This window comes from Hyperolius riggenbachi, chromosome 10, assembly GCF_040937935.1.
Source record: "Hyperolius riggenbachi isolate aHypRig1 chromosome 10, aHypRig1.pri, whole genome shotgun sequence".
NCBI lineage: Eukaryota > Metazoa > Chordata > Amphibia > Anura > Hyperoliidae > Hyperolius > Hyperolius riggenbachi.
This window is the reverse complement of record NC_090655.1, coordinates 233,347,383-233,362,771: the sequence shown is the minus strand read 5'-3', so window position 1 is coordinate 233,362,771 and position 15,389 is coordinate 233,347,383. Positions and strand designations below refer to the sequence as shown.

Below are 15,389 nucleotides of genomic sequence, written 5' to 3'. Positions count from 1 at the left end.
GATCCCAAATTACCAATGCGTGGGCCACGGACTATAGCATTGCTGCTATAGCTGCACCAAACTCAGGCGATATGCAGCGGGCGCCGGTGAGAAGCCCTGCCTCAGCCAACAAGATACTAATAGCTCTGGCTTGAAAATTATATGCAGCATGGAACTGGGCCAAATCAATCACAGAAACACTTTTTACCCCTCTGCTGTCAACTTCATGAACTCTCATCACGCTCAGCCCCCCCCCCCCTCCCCTCCGCCAGGATTCCGCAGTTTCCTTACTTCGGCTGCGGCCGCTGGTTGCTGTTTTTTATCGATTAACAGTCTATTAACTGGCTGCCTCTTTTATGTATCTTGCTATTCTGCTGTTTTGCTGTTTATTGTGTGACTTATCTCCTGCTTTGAGATCTGTATGTGCCAAATACAATTCCGGGCACGGCCCAGTCATGCTTGGCAAAAAAAAAAAAAAAAAAACATTCTGATCCATGCACTTCCTTATGATTTTGATTAGCCGCATAAAATTTGCATTAAATTTGCATACAAGTTGACTGGGTGAGTTTGCTGATGTTTCAGAAGACTACATTGAAGCATTTCCCACACTCAGAACATGAATATGCCTTCTCACCTGTGTGAGATTGTTCATGATTTTCTAGATCTTTTGCCATAACATTTCCCATACTCTGCACAGGTAAATCTTTTCTCCTGTTGTGGTCTGGAATGAGGTCTCTTAGCATGGAACTCCTCAGGGGGAAGGGATGGGATAGTCTGTCTGTATTGTGGACTTCTGGGTAGACAATTTCATATGAAGAATCTTCTGTGATATTGTCATCATTCATTGTACCATCTGGGGAGGAACGAGTCTCCTTGGGGTTCCTGATGCTGGGACTCCCTGCTGCAAATAGACTCACATCATTAGATTCTGTTACAGGAGTCTGAAGACGGTATCAGCAATATATGGAAATATTTTACATGGAAAAAGACCTTGATGTAGCAACCTCCCACCCTCACGAATCACATGCAACCTTACAGGAACATATCCAGGGAAGGGACCCAATACTGAAAGAACCTACAAGAACACATCCAAGAAGGAGATCATACAGGTATGAGTTCATGGAGGGGAACCTACAGTAAAATGTGCAGATAGGGGACTCTACAGGAACTCATACCTGTATGATCCAGAGAGGAGACCTTATAGTAACATGTCCAGTAACATTTCTCACACTCTGAAAGCTTCTCCACTGACTGGATTGATGTGACCTGTATGTTTCCCACCGAGCACATATTTGCTAGTGTGACAAAGTACAGAGGCTTAGTACAGATACCGGCTGTCACCATTCATTAACCTCACTTGGATGAATTTGTGGTCAGCGGGTTTAAAAAGTTGAAAGTAAATTTGTAATTACCAACCTGTACTGATTTCTGCAAGAATTTCTTTCTCCTTAACTATCCCCGTCAAATCGCCCTCTGCCATAAACCACTGGTCACTCCTCACATACGCCTCTTCTTCTTTTATTGTTACCCTATGCATGTTACCCTCCTCTATAGACTGCTGATCACCCCTCACATATGTCTCTTCTTCTTCTTCTATTGTGCTCTTCATGTCATCCTCCTCCATAGATTGATCACCTCCTACATATGTCTCTTCTTCCTCTTTAATTGTCCCCATCGTGTCACCATCCTCTGTAGACTGCGGATCACCCTTTACGTGCTCCTCTTGCTTTGAGCTCAGATTTTAGTTCTTCACCATAAAGCACATATTAGTGGTTTTAGATCTCTGTGACCTAAATGAGAAATACCTCTGCCACACCAGTCCTGAGATACAGTGTTTTTAATGCAAACCTTAAGCCATGAAAAAAACAAAACAGAAACTTACCCATGTAGAGGGAAGCCTCTGGATGATATAGAGGCCCAAACTATAATATAAACAGCAGTAATTCAGCCACCAGCAATAGCTGGAAGCCAAATCGTGTCCTTCTCCCAAGTCAATGGTGACCTGGAGGGGGAACAGACTTTTGCAGGAGCAGGGTGAGCTGTTTTTTACCTAAATTTATTTACATGTATGTTCTTGGAGGCCTAGCTTGGAGGTAGAAGGGCCAAGATATCAGCTCGTTTACAAAGATGATCACTGTAAACACTAATCTTTCCAACTTGATGCAAACTAGGCTGGGAATTCAATACACCTGAAACTTGGCCACTGATTGGTCTGATGTCTTGCTGCATACAAACTATAGTCAAATTTGCATCAACTTGGAAACATTTGTGCTTCATAGATTTCCTTTACTCATTCCAGACATCTGTGTTGCATTTGGAGTTTCTGTTTTGCTGCTGTCAAAAGACTAAGGAAGTAAGAAAAGAAAAGCCATCTGGAAGGAGGCCAGGCTCCGCATGTTTTGCCCCTCCTTGCAGGACAGCCCCCGGTACTAACAGACACAGGGCTGCTGATAACTAGCCTAGAGGGGGACCTACACACACATGTGCTTCTGCTTGCCACCAACCCTCAAATGTAGGAAAGAAGCTGCTATTGCCATGCTATGTTCTGAAAGAGGGACAACTGTGGCAGAAAGAGGGGCAGGGTTCCCAAAGTGGGACTGTCCCTACAAAAAAGGGACAGTTGGGAGCTATGCCGCCCTAAACAGGATTCCCTGCAGCATGGCTCCAAACAAAGAGAAAGAGTCTACACATTCCAGTTCCTGTAGCAGCAGAATCTACCTATACAGTTGGCAGTTGCCCACTGACTACTATTTTCAGTTAAGAATATCATCAAATCAAAGCGATCCGATTGGCAGAAAATAAACCTCGCTGATGCCCTAAACCGACTGAACAATTCTAATGGGGATCATCCAATGACAATTTATTTGATTGGAAAAAATAAATTATAAATGGTTGTGATGACTAGTAAGTACAGATTGGTTCATTGGCTGTGAAATAATTAATGTATTATGACGTTTTAGTTGTGTCCCATAGCCTCAGTAATTTGCCCTGTGGGTAATGAGAGACCCAACAAAAAGTTGCGTGCAGGTGAGTTTCATTAAGGGCGCTGCAGTACCGCAACTTACCACAAGATGGCCGCATCCCCTCCGTCGGATACCATGGAGAGCTACAGAGAGCAGAAGCGCCAGAGAGAGCAGGGAGAGGAAATGATGCGGTAACCCTTCAGTGATACCACGTAAGGACTGCAGAGAGAAGTCGTTATTTGGAGTAGCAACCGAGGAGGTTGTGGGAGAATTTTGATATTATATCTTTTCGTTTAACTGTTTTTGTTTATGTGTTTTGTATATCAGGATAAGAGGTATTGTGGTGGGGAGGAGCATATAATGAGGAGGGGAGGAGCACATATTAGGGAGCTGAAGAGAGGGATCTAGAGTAATGACTGATATTGAGTATAGGAGGGGGGCATTGAGGTGGAAGGAAGAACAGGTATCACACCGGGAGATAATCACATAGTGGAGGAAAGCAAGTAATGGGGTACAAGATCAGATATTGAAGTGGGAGTGGAGAACATAGTGGGGAGGGGTGGAGGGGGCAGGTATTGGGGTGGGGGAGGAGCACATAGTGGAGATTGGAGGACAGGTATTGGGATGGGGAGGAGCACATAGTGGGGAGGGGAGGACAGGTATTGGGATGGGGAGGAGCACATAGTGGGGAGGGATGGACAGGTATTGGGATGGGGAGGAGCACATAGTGGGGAGGGGTGGACATGTATTGGAATGGGGGAGGAGCACATAGTGGGGAGGGGAGGACAGGTATTGAGGTGGGAGTGGAGCACATAGTGGGGAGGGGAGGACAGGTATTGGGATGGGAAGGAGCACATAGTGGGGAGGGGAGGACAGGTATTGGGATGGGGAGGAGCACATAGTGGGGAGGGGTGGACAGGTATTGGGATGGGGGAGGAGCACATAGTGGGGAGGACAGGTATTGGGATGGGAGGGGAGGACAGGTATTGGGATGGGGAGGAGCACATAGTGGGGAGGGGTGGACAGGTATTGGGATTGGGAGGAGCACATAGTGGGGAGGACAGGTATTGGGAGGGAAGGACAGGTATTGGGATGGGGAGGAGCACATAGTGGGGAGGACAGGTATTGGGATGGGGAGGACCACATAGTGGGGAGGGGAGGACAGGTATTGGGATGGGGAGGAGCACATAGTGAGGAGGGGATGGGGAAGAGCACATGGTGGGGAGGGGAGGACAGGTATTGGGATGGGGAGGAGCACATAGTGAGGAGGGGAGGACAGGTATTGGGATGGGGAGTAGCACATAGTGGGGAGGGGAGGACAGGTATTGGGATGAGGGAGGAGCACATAGTGAGGGGGGAGGACAGGTATTGGGATGGGGAGGAGCACATAGTGGGGAGGGGAGGACAGGTATTGGGATGGGGAGGAGCACATAGTGAGGAGGGGAGGACAGGTATTGGGATGGGGAGGAGCACATAGTGAGGAGGGGAGGACAGGTATTGGGATGGGGAGGAGCACATAGTGAGGAGGGGAGGACAGGTATTGGGATGGGGAGGAGCACATAGTGGGGAGGGGAGGACAGGTATTGGGATGGGGGAGGAGCACATAGTGAGGGGGGAGGACAGGTATTGGGATGGGGAGGAGCACATAGTGAGGCGGGGAGGACAGGTATTGAGGTGAGAGTGGAGCACATAGTGGGGAGGGGAGGACAGGTATTGGGATGGGGAGGGGCACATAGTGGGGAGGGGAGGACAGGTATTGGGATGGGGGAGGAGCACATAGTGGGGAGGGGAGGACAGGTATTGGGATGAGGAGGAGCACATAGTGGGGAGGGGAGGACAGGTATTGGGATGGGGAGGAGCACATAGTGGGGAGGAGAGGACAGGTATTGGGATGGGGGAGGAGCACGTAGTGAGGAGGGGAGGACAGGTATTGGGATGGGGAGGAGCACATAGTGGGGAGGGGAGGACAGGTATTGAGGTGGGAGTGGAGCACATAGTGGGGAAAGGAGGATAGTAGTGATGGATGGGGTTGGGGAGGGCACATTTTGAGGTTGGAGGAGACAAGCATTGGTTTGGGGCAGGAAAACATAGCCAAGGTGGGGAAGACAAGCATATTATGGTGTGGGAGGAGCAAATATAAAGGGAGTCAAGGCCAAGTATTTTGGGTGGGGGGAGACCACCTAATGGACCTAACTGGAAAAAGGTTACTACAAATAGTGGTGGAAGGGAGTATCGGGGTGGAGGAGAGGCACATGGTGCACAGAGGTGAAGGCTTGTATTTGGGGTGGAATCTAAGTAGGTAATTGAGGAGGTGAGGCTGAAATTGGGATTGGGCATACATGGAGATGTTACTGGGACTGGTAACAGAAATGTGCCCACCCCATAAATGCTGACAGGGACATATTTCTATTTGCAGGTAATTATTGTACACCATGGGTAATGCATGCTAATTATCCAATTTGTAATACTGGCTAGTCTCATAATATAACTACCCAGCCCAACACTTCGGAATTGTAAAGGTAGAAGCTGAGTAGATGTTCTCTTTCTTATCTCTCAACAGAGAGGAGCGTCCATTATGTATCACATGACCAAATCACTGCGGATGGGCCAGGACCAAAGTGACACGACGGAGCGAATATTAATGCTCACCCTGGAGATCATCTGCCTGATAACTGGAGAGGTGAGGCGGTTTCTGGAAGGTCACATGACAGTTCAGAATGGGACTGATAGCACCAGGGTATGTGAGATGTAATTGGGGTGTGATGTGTGTAATGTGGCTGCAAAGTATGCCTGTAATGAGGTATAAACACATTGTGTACACAGGGAATATAAGAAGTAATAGGGGTGTGATGTGTGTGTAACGTGGCTACACTGTGTGCCCGTAATGAGTTATATACACACTATGTGCACAGGGAATGTGAGACATAATAGGGATGTGATGTGTGTAATGTGACTGCATAGTATGCCTGTAATGAGTTATATAAACAGTATGTACATAGGGAATGTGAGACATAATAGGGGTGTGATGTGTATAATGTGACTGCATAGTATGTCTGTAATGAGTTATATACACACTATGTGCACAGGAAATGTGAGACATAATAGGGATGTGATGTGTGTAATGTGACTGCACAGTGTGTCTGTAATGAGTTATAAACACACTATGCACACATTATACTCACAACATCCCTGTATATAAATTGCAGCCAGTGTCCCCCGTTTTGGATACTGGTTGTTAAATTTTAGCCACTAGATCTGATAAGATGGCTGACCAATATGAAAGCAAAAAGGTGTAGTATTAGTCAGCGGGGTCGGAGGGGAAGAGTGTTAGGCAGCGGGACACTGGTGTTAGGCAGCAGGGGTAGAGGGAGTAGGATTAGGTGAACGGAGAATGTGTGCATAGACATATATCTCCTTGTCCCAGCGATTGCTCCTTCACTTCCTCAGTTAGTTTGCTGTAGTCCTGCATCCAGCCAATCACCTTGTGGTTTCAGTCCCCGCATGGTGATTGGCTGGCTGCAGGACTCCTGCAAACTAACTAGGAAGTGAAGGAGCGATTGGCGGGACAAGGTAATGCATATTAACAATAAATAGCGTTTTGAAAATGGCGCACTGTTCCACCCATTTTTAACCTGCACAATTTTTAACTTTACGCCTGCCTGAGCCTATGCAAAGCAGAGACCGATTCCTGCTCCTCCTGGAAGCTTGGTGCAGAGGTAGAAGGGCTGTAATTACATCGTTACATAGTTTGGTTGAAAAAAGACATCCATCCATCAAGTTTAACCAAGAAAAAAAAAAAAAGAAAACCACCATCTTGAACATGCACATATCCATGTTGATCCAGGGTAAGGTGAAAAACGTTAGAAGGCCTGGGCCAATTAGCCTTAGAAGGGAAAAAATTCCTTCCCGATACCAGATGACAGTTAGATAAATCGCTGGATCAACTCTCCCAGGAATTACCTAATAATTATAGCCGTGGATGCCCTTCAATGCAAGGAAAGCATCCAAGCCCTTTTTAAATGCAGATATAGAGTTTGCCATAACTGCTTATGATATTCTAGATTTTAACATCTCTCACTGTAAAGGACCCCTTTCTATATACAGTAGATGGCAAAAACTTTTTTCCTCCATAAGCAAATCATGTCCCCTTGTCCGTTGTACAATCCTAGGATCAAAAGCTCATCTGCCAAGCTTTTGTATTGTCCTCTGATGCATTTATACATTTTAATCAATAATTAGTGCTTTCTTTTATTAAGGAGGCTTTTGAGATCAGCTCATGCTTATTTATAGAGTTGACCAATCATTTTTCTAACACAATATAAATTTAGATGCTCTTTGTAGCCAGCCTGGAATTAAACCAATTTGAATCAGCTACAACTGCATTGGGTTGGTACAATTTCAAACTGCAACTAATTTTGCATCACAATGGAAATGTTGGCAGTTTATTAATTGATCATTTCTATGCATGTTTTTCAAGCTCTTACATCTTAGGCCTCTGGGAGAGACCAAAGAAGAGAAAACAACTGCCAACAAGTTGTTTTGTATGGTTCTGTGAAATGAATATGTTTTAGGTGTGCAATACGACTCAATTTCTACAGTTATGGGCAGAAGTTATGTTAAACTTTTCTGCTTCAGCATTTTTAGCACTACAGGATCTTCTCAAAAAAATTAGCATATTGTGATAAAGTTCATTATTTTCTGAAATGTAGTGATGAACTTTAGACTTTCATATATTTTAGATTCATTACACACAACTGAAGTAGTTCAAAGCATTTTATTGTTTTAATATTGATGATTTTGGCATACAGCTCATGAAAACCCAAAATTCCTATCTAAAAAAATTAGCATATCATGAAAAGGATCTCTAAACGAGCTATTAACCTAATCATCTGAATCAACTAATTAACTCTAAACACCTGCAAAAGATTCCTGAGGCTTTTAAAAACTCCCAGCCTGTTTCATTACTCAAAACCGCAATCATGGGTAAGATCGCCAACCTGACTGCTGTCCAGAAGGCCATCATTGACACCCTCAAGCAAGAGAGTAAGACACAGAAAGAAATTTCTGAACGAATAGGCTGTTCCCAGAGTGCTGTATCAAGGCACCTCAGTGGGAAGTCTGTGGGAAGGAAAAAGTGTGGCAGAAAACGCTGCACAACGAGAAGAGGTGACCGGACTCTAAGGAAGATTGTAGAGATGGACCGATTCCAGACCTTGGGGACCTGTGGAAGCAGTGGACTGAGTCTGGAGTAGAAACATCCAGAGCCACCGTGTACAGGCATGTACAGGAAATAGGATACAGGTGCCTCATTCCCCAGATAAAGCCACTTTTGAACCAGAAACAGCGGCAGAAATGCCTGACCTGTACTTGACACTGGACTTCCGGCATTTTGGCATTTCCCTCTCCCCAGTCTTTCTCCAGACTCTGGCACCTTGATCTCCGAATGACGTGCAAATGTTGCTTTCATCTGAAAAAAGTACTTTGGACCACTGAGCAACAGTCCAGTGCTGCTTCTCTGTAGCCCAGGTCAGGCGCTTCTGCCGCTGTTTCTGGTTCAAAAGTGGCTTGACCTGGGGAATGTGGCACCTGTAGCCCATTTCCTGCACACACCTGTATACGGTGGCTCTGGATGTTTCTACTCCAGACTCAGTCCACTGCTTCCGCAGGTCCCCAAGGTCTGGAATCGGTCCTTCTCCACAATCTTCCTCAGGATCCGGTCCCCTCTTCTCGTTGTGCAGCATTTTCTGCCACACTTTTTCCTTCCCACAGACTTCCCACTGAGGTGCCTTGATACAGCACTCTAGGAACAGCCTATTCGTTCAGAAATTTCTTTCTGTGTCTTACCCTCTTGCTTGAGAGTTTCAATGATGGCCTTCTGGACAGCAGTCAGGTCGGCAGTCTTACCCATGATTGCGGTTTTGAGTAATGAACCAGGCTGGGAGTTTTAGCCTCAGGAATCTTTTGCAGGTGTTTAGAGTTAATTGGTTGATTCAGATGATTAGGTTAATAGCTCGTTTAGAGAACCTTTTCGTGATATGCTAATTTTTTGAGATAGGAATTTTAGGTTTTCATGAGCTGTATGCCAAAATCATCAATATTAAAACAATAAAAGGCTTTGGCCTACTTCACTTGTGTGTTATGAATCTAAAATATATGAAAGTCTAATGTTTATCAGTACATTACAAAAAATAATGAACTTTATCACAATATGCTAATTTTTTGAGAAGATCCTGTATACACTGCTCAAAAAATAAAGGGAACACTTAAACAACACAGTGTAACTCCCACGTCATTCACACTTCTGTGAAATCAAACTGTCTACTTGGGTAGCAACACTGTTCGACAATCAGTAGCAGGAGGAGCACTGCCAGAGCAAAATGAGCTCCATTAGGCCTCATTTGTGCATGTGTCTGCTCAGTCAGAAACAGATTCCATGAGGGTGCTATGAGGGCCCGATATCCACAGGTGGGGGTTGTGCTTACAGCCCAACAGCCTGCAGGACATTTGGCATTTGCCAGAGAACACCAAGATTGGCAAATTCGCCACTGGCACCCTCTTCTCTTCACAGATGAAAGCAGGTTTACACTGAGCACATGTGACAGAGTCTGGAGATGTTGTGGAGAACATTCTGCTGCCTGCAACATCCTCCAGCATGACCAGTTTGGCAGTAGGTCAGTAATGGTGTGGGGTGGCATTTCTTTGGTGGGGAGCTGGACAACCTTCCATATGCTCGCCAGAGGTAGCCTGACCTCCATTAGGTACCGAGATGAGATCCTCAGACCTCTTGTAAGACCATATGCTGGTGCGGTTGGCCCTGTGTTCCTCCTAATGCAAGACAATGCTAGATCTCATGTGGCTGGAGTGTGTCAGCAGTTCCTGCAAGACAGAGACATTGATACTATGGACTGGTCCACCTGCTCCCCAGACCTGAATCCAGTTGAGCACATCTGGGACATCATGTCTCACTCCATCCACTAATGCCACGTTGCACCACAGACTGTCCAGGAGTTGGGAGGAGATCCCTCAGGAGACCATCCGCAACCTCATTTGGAACATGCCCAAGCATTGTAGGGAGGTCATACAGGGACATGGAGGCCACACACACTATTTTGTCTTATTTTAAGGACATTACATCAAAGTTGGATCAGCCTGTAGTGTTTTTTCCACTTTAATGTTGAGTGTGACTCCAAATCCAGACTCCATGGGTTGATACATTTGATTTCCATTGATAATGTTTGTGTGATTTTGTTGTCAGCACATTCAACTATGTAAAGAACAAGGTATTTAAAAAGAATATTTCTTTCATTCAGATGTCTTACTTTTGTGTTCCGTTTATTTTTTTATACAGTGTATATTTTTATGCATGTTTCTATGGTAAATTGAAGAATAATTCTACAGATTTCATACATTTTAACCACTTGCCGACCGCACACTCATACCGTGCGGCGGCAAAGTGGTAGCTGGAGGACCAGCGACGCAGATCTGCGTCGCCAGGTGCCTCCCTAATTAATCAGGAAAGGCCGCTCGCGCGAGCGGCCGTTTCCTGTCAGATCACGGAGCGGGTCTCCGTGAATAGCCTGCGAGCCGCTGATCGCGGCTCGCAGACTAAATGTAAACGCAGGAGACATTTGTCTCCTTTGTTTACATTGTACGGCGCTGCTGCCCGTACAATGCCAATGCTGCTGCCAATCAGCGGCCGGGGATCGCCGCCATGTGACAGCGGACATCCTGTCACAGGCTGCACAGGACGGATAGCGTCCTGTGCAGCCCGGATCACCGGGGGGACAGGTAGGAGAGGGAGGGGGGGAATGTCGCCGCGGAGGGGGGCTTTGAGGTGCCCCCCCGCAACATGCCACCAGCAGGAGCGATCAGACCCCCCCTGCACATCATCCCCATAGAGGGGAAAAAAGGGGGGCGATCTGATCGCTCTGCATGCCAGCTGATCAGTGCTGGGGGCTGCAGAGCCCACCCAGCACAGATCATAAAAATCAGCGCTGGTCCTTAAGGGGGGGTAAAGGGTGGGTCCTCAAGTGGTTAAGGGCTGTTATTGGCAAATACATCAAATGTATGCAAAGCCTCCATATTTACTTCTTCTTCTTCTTCATACCTCCTGCAGTTTACACTTTGTGAAATGCTGACTGATCGTGATGCATCATTGCCTTGTAACTGCTTGAAGTTCATCACGGTTTTTGGGCTTCTAGTTCTCCATCTGGTTTTTGAGAAATAACCGCAGGTTCTCAATGGGATTAAAACCCGAGGACGATCCTGGCCACACTTCCAAAATTTCAATGTTGTGACCTCTGAAGGACTTTTTTATGGGTTTTCCCTTGTGGCATGGCGCCATTGTACTGGAAACTACACAGATCATCACCACGTCACGCTTGGACTATTGGGAGGAGTTGCTCTTTGTGAAGGATTTGATACTGTACTTTATTCATGGCACTGTTCTTGGACCAGAATCATGGGGAAGCCCACTCCCTTGGATGAAGAGCAACCTCATGGATTGTCGGCTTCACTGTTAACACAATGCAGGGAAGAAAACTGGTCTCCTACCCCTCAACTTAGACCTAAATTATTGAGTGAAACCCATGGTGGGCTAGACAAGCTCCTTCTGTGTGAGCTGACAATGTTCATTGACCTCAAGGTCCCCCCTGTTCCGCATCTCTGGTCCTTTTTCTATTTGGCTGGATCCTCCAGTTCAATACCTTTTCCCCCAAGCTACACCATGCAGTTCTGAACTTATCTGCAACTGCTTTGTTTTACTATGCAGGCGCAGAACATTACTTGTGCCTACACAGTTTATGAACGCTCTGCCCCATTCAGGGACACTACAGAGCAGGTACAGAGTTAAGACTACCAAATACAGGGAACAGTGAGGGACCCCAAGGACAACAAGGAGTAGCAGCACACGCAGGAGGAGGTCATCTATCCCACCATGGACTTGAATCAAGAGGTCTTCCTCAAGTCAGGAGTACTTTAAAGCAACCGTTTGTGTCTACAGTATTTATCCAGACCATGGGGGGTAGTTGTAAAAGTGTTAGGATACGGTTAAAGGAGTAAAGCTAGCCATACACTTATCAATTTTTATGTTCGATTGACATTTTGATTTGATTCTTAAACTGAATCAAGGTTAAAAGAAACGCACTTTGGCTGGTCGATCGATCAAAAGTGATCAATATCGGGCTTAGAATCTAAATTCTGTCAACAGAGCAGGATGGAATATTTCAGGCGACTACACAGGAATCGGCTGTCACAGCTTTCAATCAACTGTAGATCTGTTTAGTAGTATGCGCTGGTGATGATGACATCACTTCCTATCACCTTGACATCTATCTCATTGCAACTTTGAGTGACTGAAACACATATTTGATCGATCATTTTGGATGAAATTTACTGGATATCTCGAAGAAGTGCAAGGATTTTTTCTCAATCCACATAATATTTTTTGATCAAAAAAAAAAATCAAATGTTCTGACAATTGATCAAAAGTCGATGACTGTATGGCTAAGCTTTTTTTTTTTTTTTAATTTGTATGTATGTTGTGAATTACGTTTGGTTCCTAGCTGGTTTGTGTGATAGCATAGATAGTGTAAACAGAATGTGAATTTACCATTACAGTATTTGTGTGAGTGTAATCAACAGAATGTTTATGGGTCTGAGCACATTTCCCGTTGCTGGTTGGATTTTAGCAACATGTCAGTGTGTAGTATGCAAGGACATCAGACTGTGACATAGACACAACAGTCTGATGGGCACATTTATGCTCTGTACAGCAGTGTAGTGCATGCATTTCTGGGCAGCATGGTGGCATAGTGGTCAACGCTCTCACCTTGCAGCCTGTTTCAAATCTCAGCCAGGGCACTATCTGCACAGAGTTTGTATGTTCTCCCTGTGTCTGCGTGGGTTTCCTCCGGGCACTGTAGTTTCCTCTCACATTCCTAAAACATATAGATAAGTTAATTGACTTCCCCCTAAATTGGCCCTATACTATGATACATACACTACACGATACATACATAGACATATTACTATGTTAGGGATTAGATTGTGAGCCCCTCTGAGGGACAGTTAAGCGACAGAACCATATACACTGTACAGCGCTGCAGAAAATGTTGGTGCTATATAAATATTAAATAATAACAATAATTTCTGTATTCAATCCAGCACTGTCCCTGTTCAGTCTAGCTGAATGGGTTCTGGGCTGCAAAGGAGGGAACGCAAATCTATTTGCTTTTGTAAGATGCATGGTCACTTGCATTGCAGACACTGCTCAGGCCCTTATTAATGCTTAATGTATAAAGTGAGTGTGTGTTTTATGAAATATTAACTGTGAAAATGTGAGTGAAATTGAGCAGCATGGTCATTGGTCACATGGTACTGGCTCTAGCCAGGATTTTAATCTTGATTTCCCTGATTAACCTCCCTGGCGATACGTAGTTTCAGTGGCTGTGTCCGCGGGAGGGATTTTTTTTTTAATTTATGATAGCTAGCACTAGGCTAGCTAACTATGTGGCCCAAGTCCCCTGGCACCTCTTCCCCCCGCCCCCCTGATCGCTGCCGGCTATATTTACCCGTCCGTGATCCCGCGAGAGCCGCAGCTTCCCAATTAGCTTCACTTGTCGCTATGGCGACGATCAGACATGACATCATCGACGTCATGCGCAGTTCCGATCCTCTCCATAGCGAAGCCGGCTGCTGATTGGGAGGCTGTGCCATTGCGGGATCCCTGGGGGATACGTATACCGGCGGCGATCGGAGGGACTTGGGCCACATAGTTAGCTAGCCTAGTGCTAGCTTAACAGTATGTAACTCATTTTATTTTAAAAAAATCCTCCCGGGGCGATGTGATCCCCTGCGGCAGCTAGCCCAACACTGTGTCGGGCTTACCCCCAGGGAGGTTAAAGGTGGTCAAGGCCGGATTTATAAGTTTTCCGTCTCTAGGCCAACTTTCTTGCAGCTCCCGTTCCTTGTGCAGCTCCTGTTCCTTGTGCAGCCTCCTCTTCCATGTCTAACATTCATGTACAGCAGCCTCCTTCAGTTCTATACAGGTCCCTTGGGCAGCAGCTGCCTATTTCCATGTGTTGCTCCTTATTTGGAGCCTCAGTATTCACTTTGCAACCTCTTCTTACATATGCAGCAATCCCTCTTCCATGTTCAGCCGCCCTTGGCCAGCTGTCGCCCAATGCTTGAGCCTTGGTGGCCTTTCCAGAAATCCGACCCTGAAAGTGGTGTATTTACCCAGTACACTATGCAGCCACTGCTCCTTTGCAAGACAGACAGGGGTTGGTTTCAGGCAGTAGGTGGATGAAATTTGGGGATGGTGTAACTTTTTACAGGCGCAGATCCTGGGGAAGGTGCAAGTCTGTGACATCATGTGTAGTCGTCCTCCAGGTCTGCAGCCTATGGAATATGTTTTAAGCAGGCATTGTAGATACATTTGCACCAATCTTCTGCTGTCCAATCCTTGTACTTCCTGGAGAATTTCAGGCTGTCCTTTATGATTTTCTTGGAAAGAAGCGTCCTCCTTCTTGCTCTTCTGGACACAAGGCCGTTCTCCAAACATCTTCACCTCACTGTTCAGATGCCCTCACCCCCACCTGCTACCAATACTGAGCAATCTCTGCATGGGTGACAACATGACCCCTCTAGATGAGATGATCCTGGCACCTGATGGAAACCCTTGGGAAACCCTTAAAGAGAATCTGTACTCTAATATTCTTACACTAAAAAGCATACCATTCTATTCCTTATTTTCTCCTGTGCCCCTCTGTGCTGTTTCTGCCACTCTCTGCTGCAATCCTGGCTTGTAATTAACAGTTTTAGGCAGTGTTTACAAACAAACTAACCAGCTTCTAATAGGCTCAGCTAAGCATAGTGTGTGAGTATGCAGGGGGCCTGCAGAGGGTGTGTATCGCTTCTACCAATCACAAGCAGCCCTGCACATTCCACACAATCAAAGCCTTAGCCCGACAAACAGGACAGAGGAAAGATACATTGATTTATTACAGAGACAGTGTAATTAGGAAGAGCTGCAGTAAGCCCCAGCACATTAGAACAGGCATAGGAACTCATAGGATAGAAGAACTAAGGCTGAAAAAATTGTTACAGAGTCTCTTTAAACCTTCTTTAGTGAGAACCTCTCACCATGAAGTTCATCATAATCTGATAAATGGTTCTTGCAGGTTCAAAGCGATAATGGCTGGACGTGTTTCTTTAGAGGAAACCATTGCTAACAAGACAATGATTTCAAGCACATCCGCCCCTCTTTTCAGTCTGTCCTAATTTAATCAGAATAGTGATTCCATCTTGACTCATTCACACCTTCACCTGGGCTGATCATGTGACTATACTGAAATTAAATTGTCTGATCATTATGTGCCGAAGCCCAAATACAATGAAAAAGTTGTGTTTTTTTTATTTACATAAAGCTAACTTTTTATACTAATA

The 15,389-nt window shown here is 45.6% G+C and overlaps 1 long non-coding RNA gene across 1 annotated transcript; it reads left to right on the top strand.

Moving 5' to 3' along the window:
• The first annotated feature begins 3,112 nt into the window (after window positions 1–3,112).
• LOC137534816 (uncharacterized) lies at window positions 3,113–15,389 on the top strand. The gene is made up of 3 exons (XR_011024382.1): window positions 3,113–3,201; window positions 5,503–5,622; window positions 11,059–15,389. It is a non-coding gene; the product is annotated as an uncharacterized lncRNA (long non-coding RNA).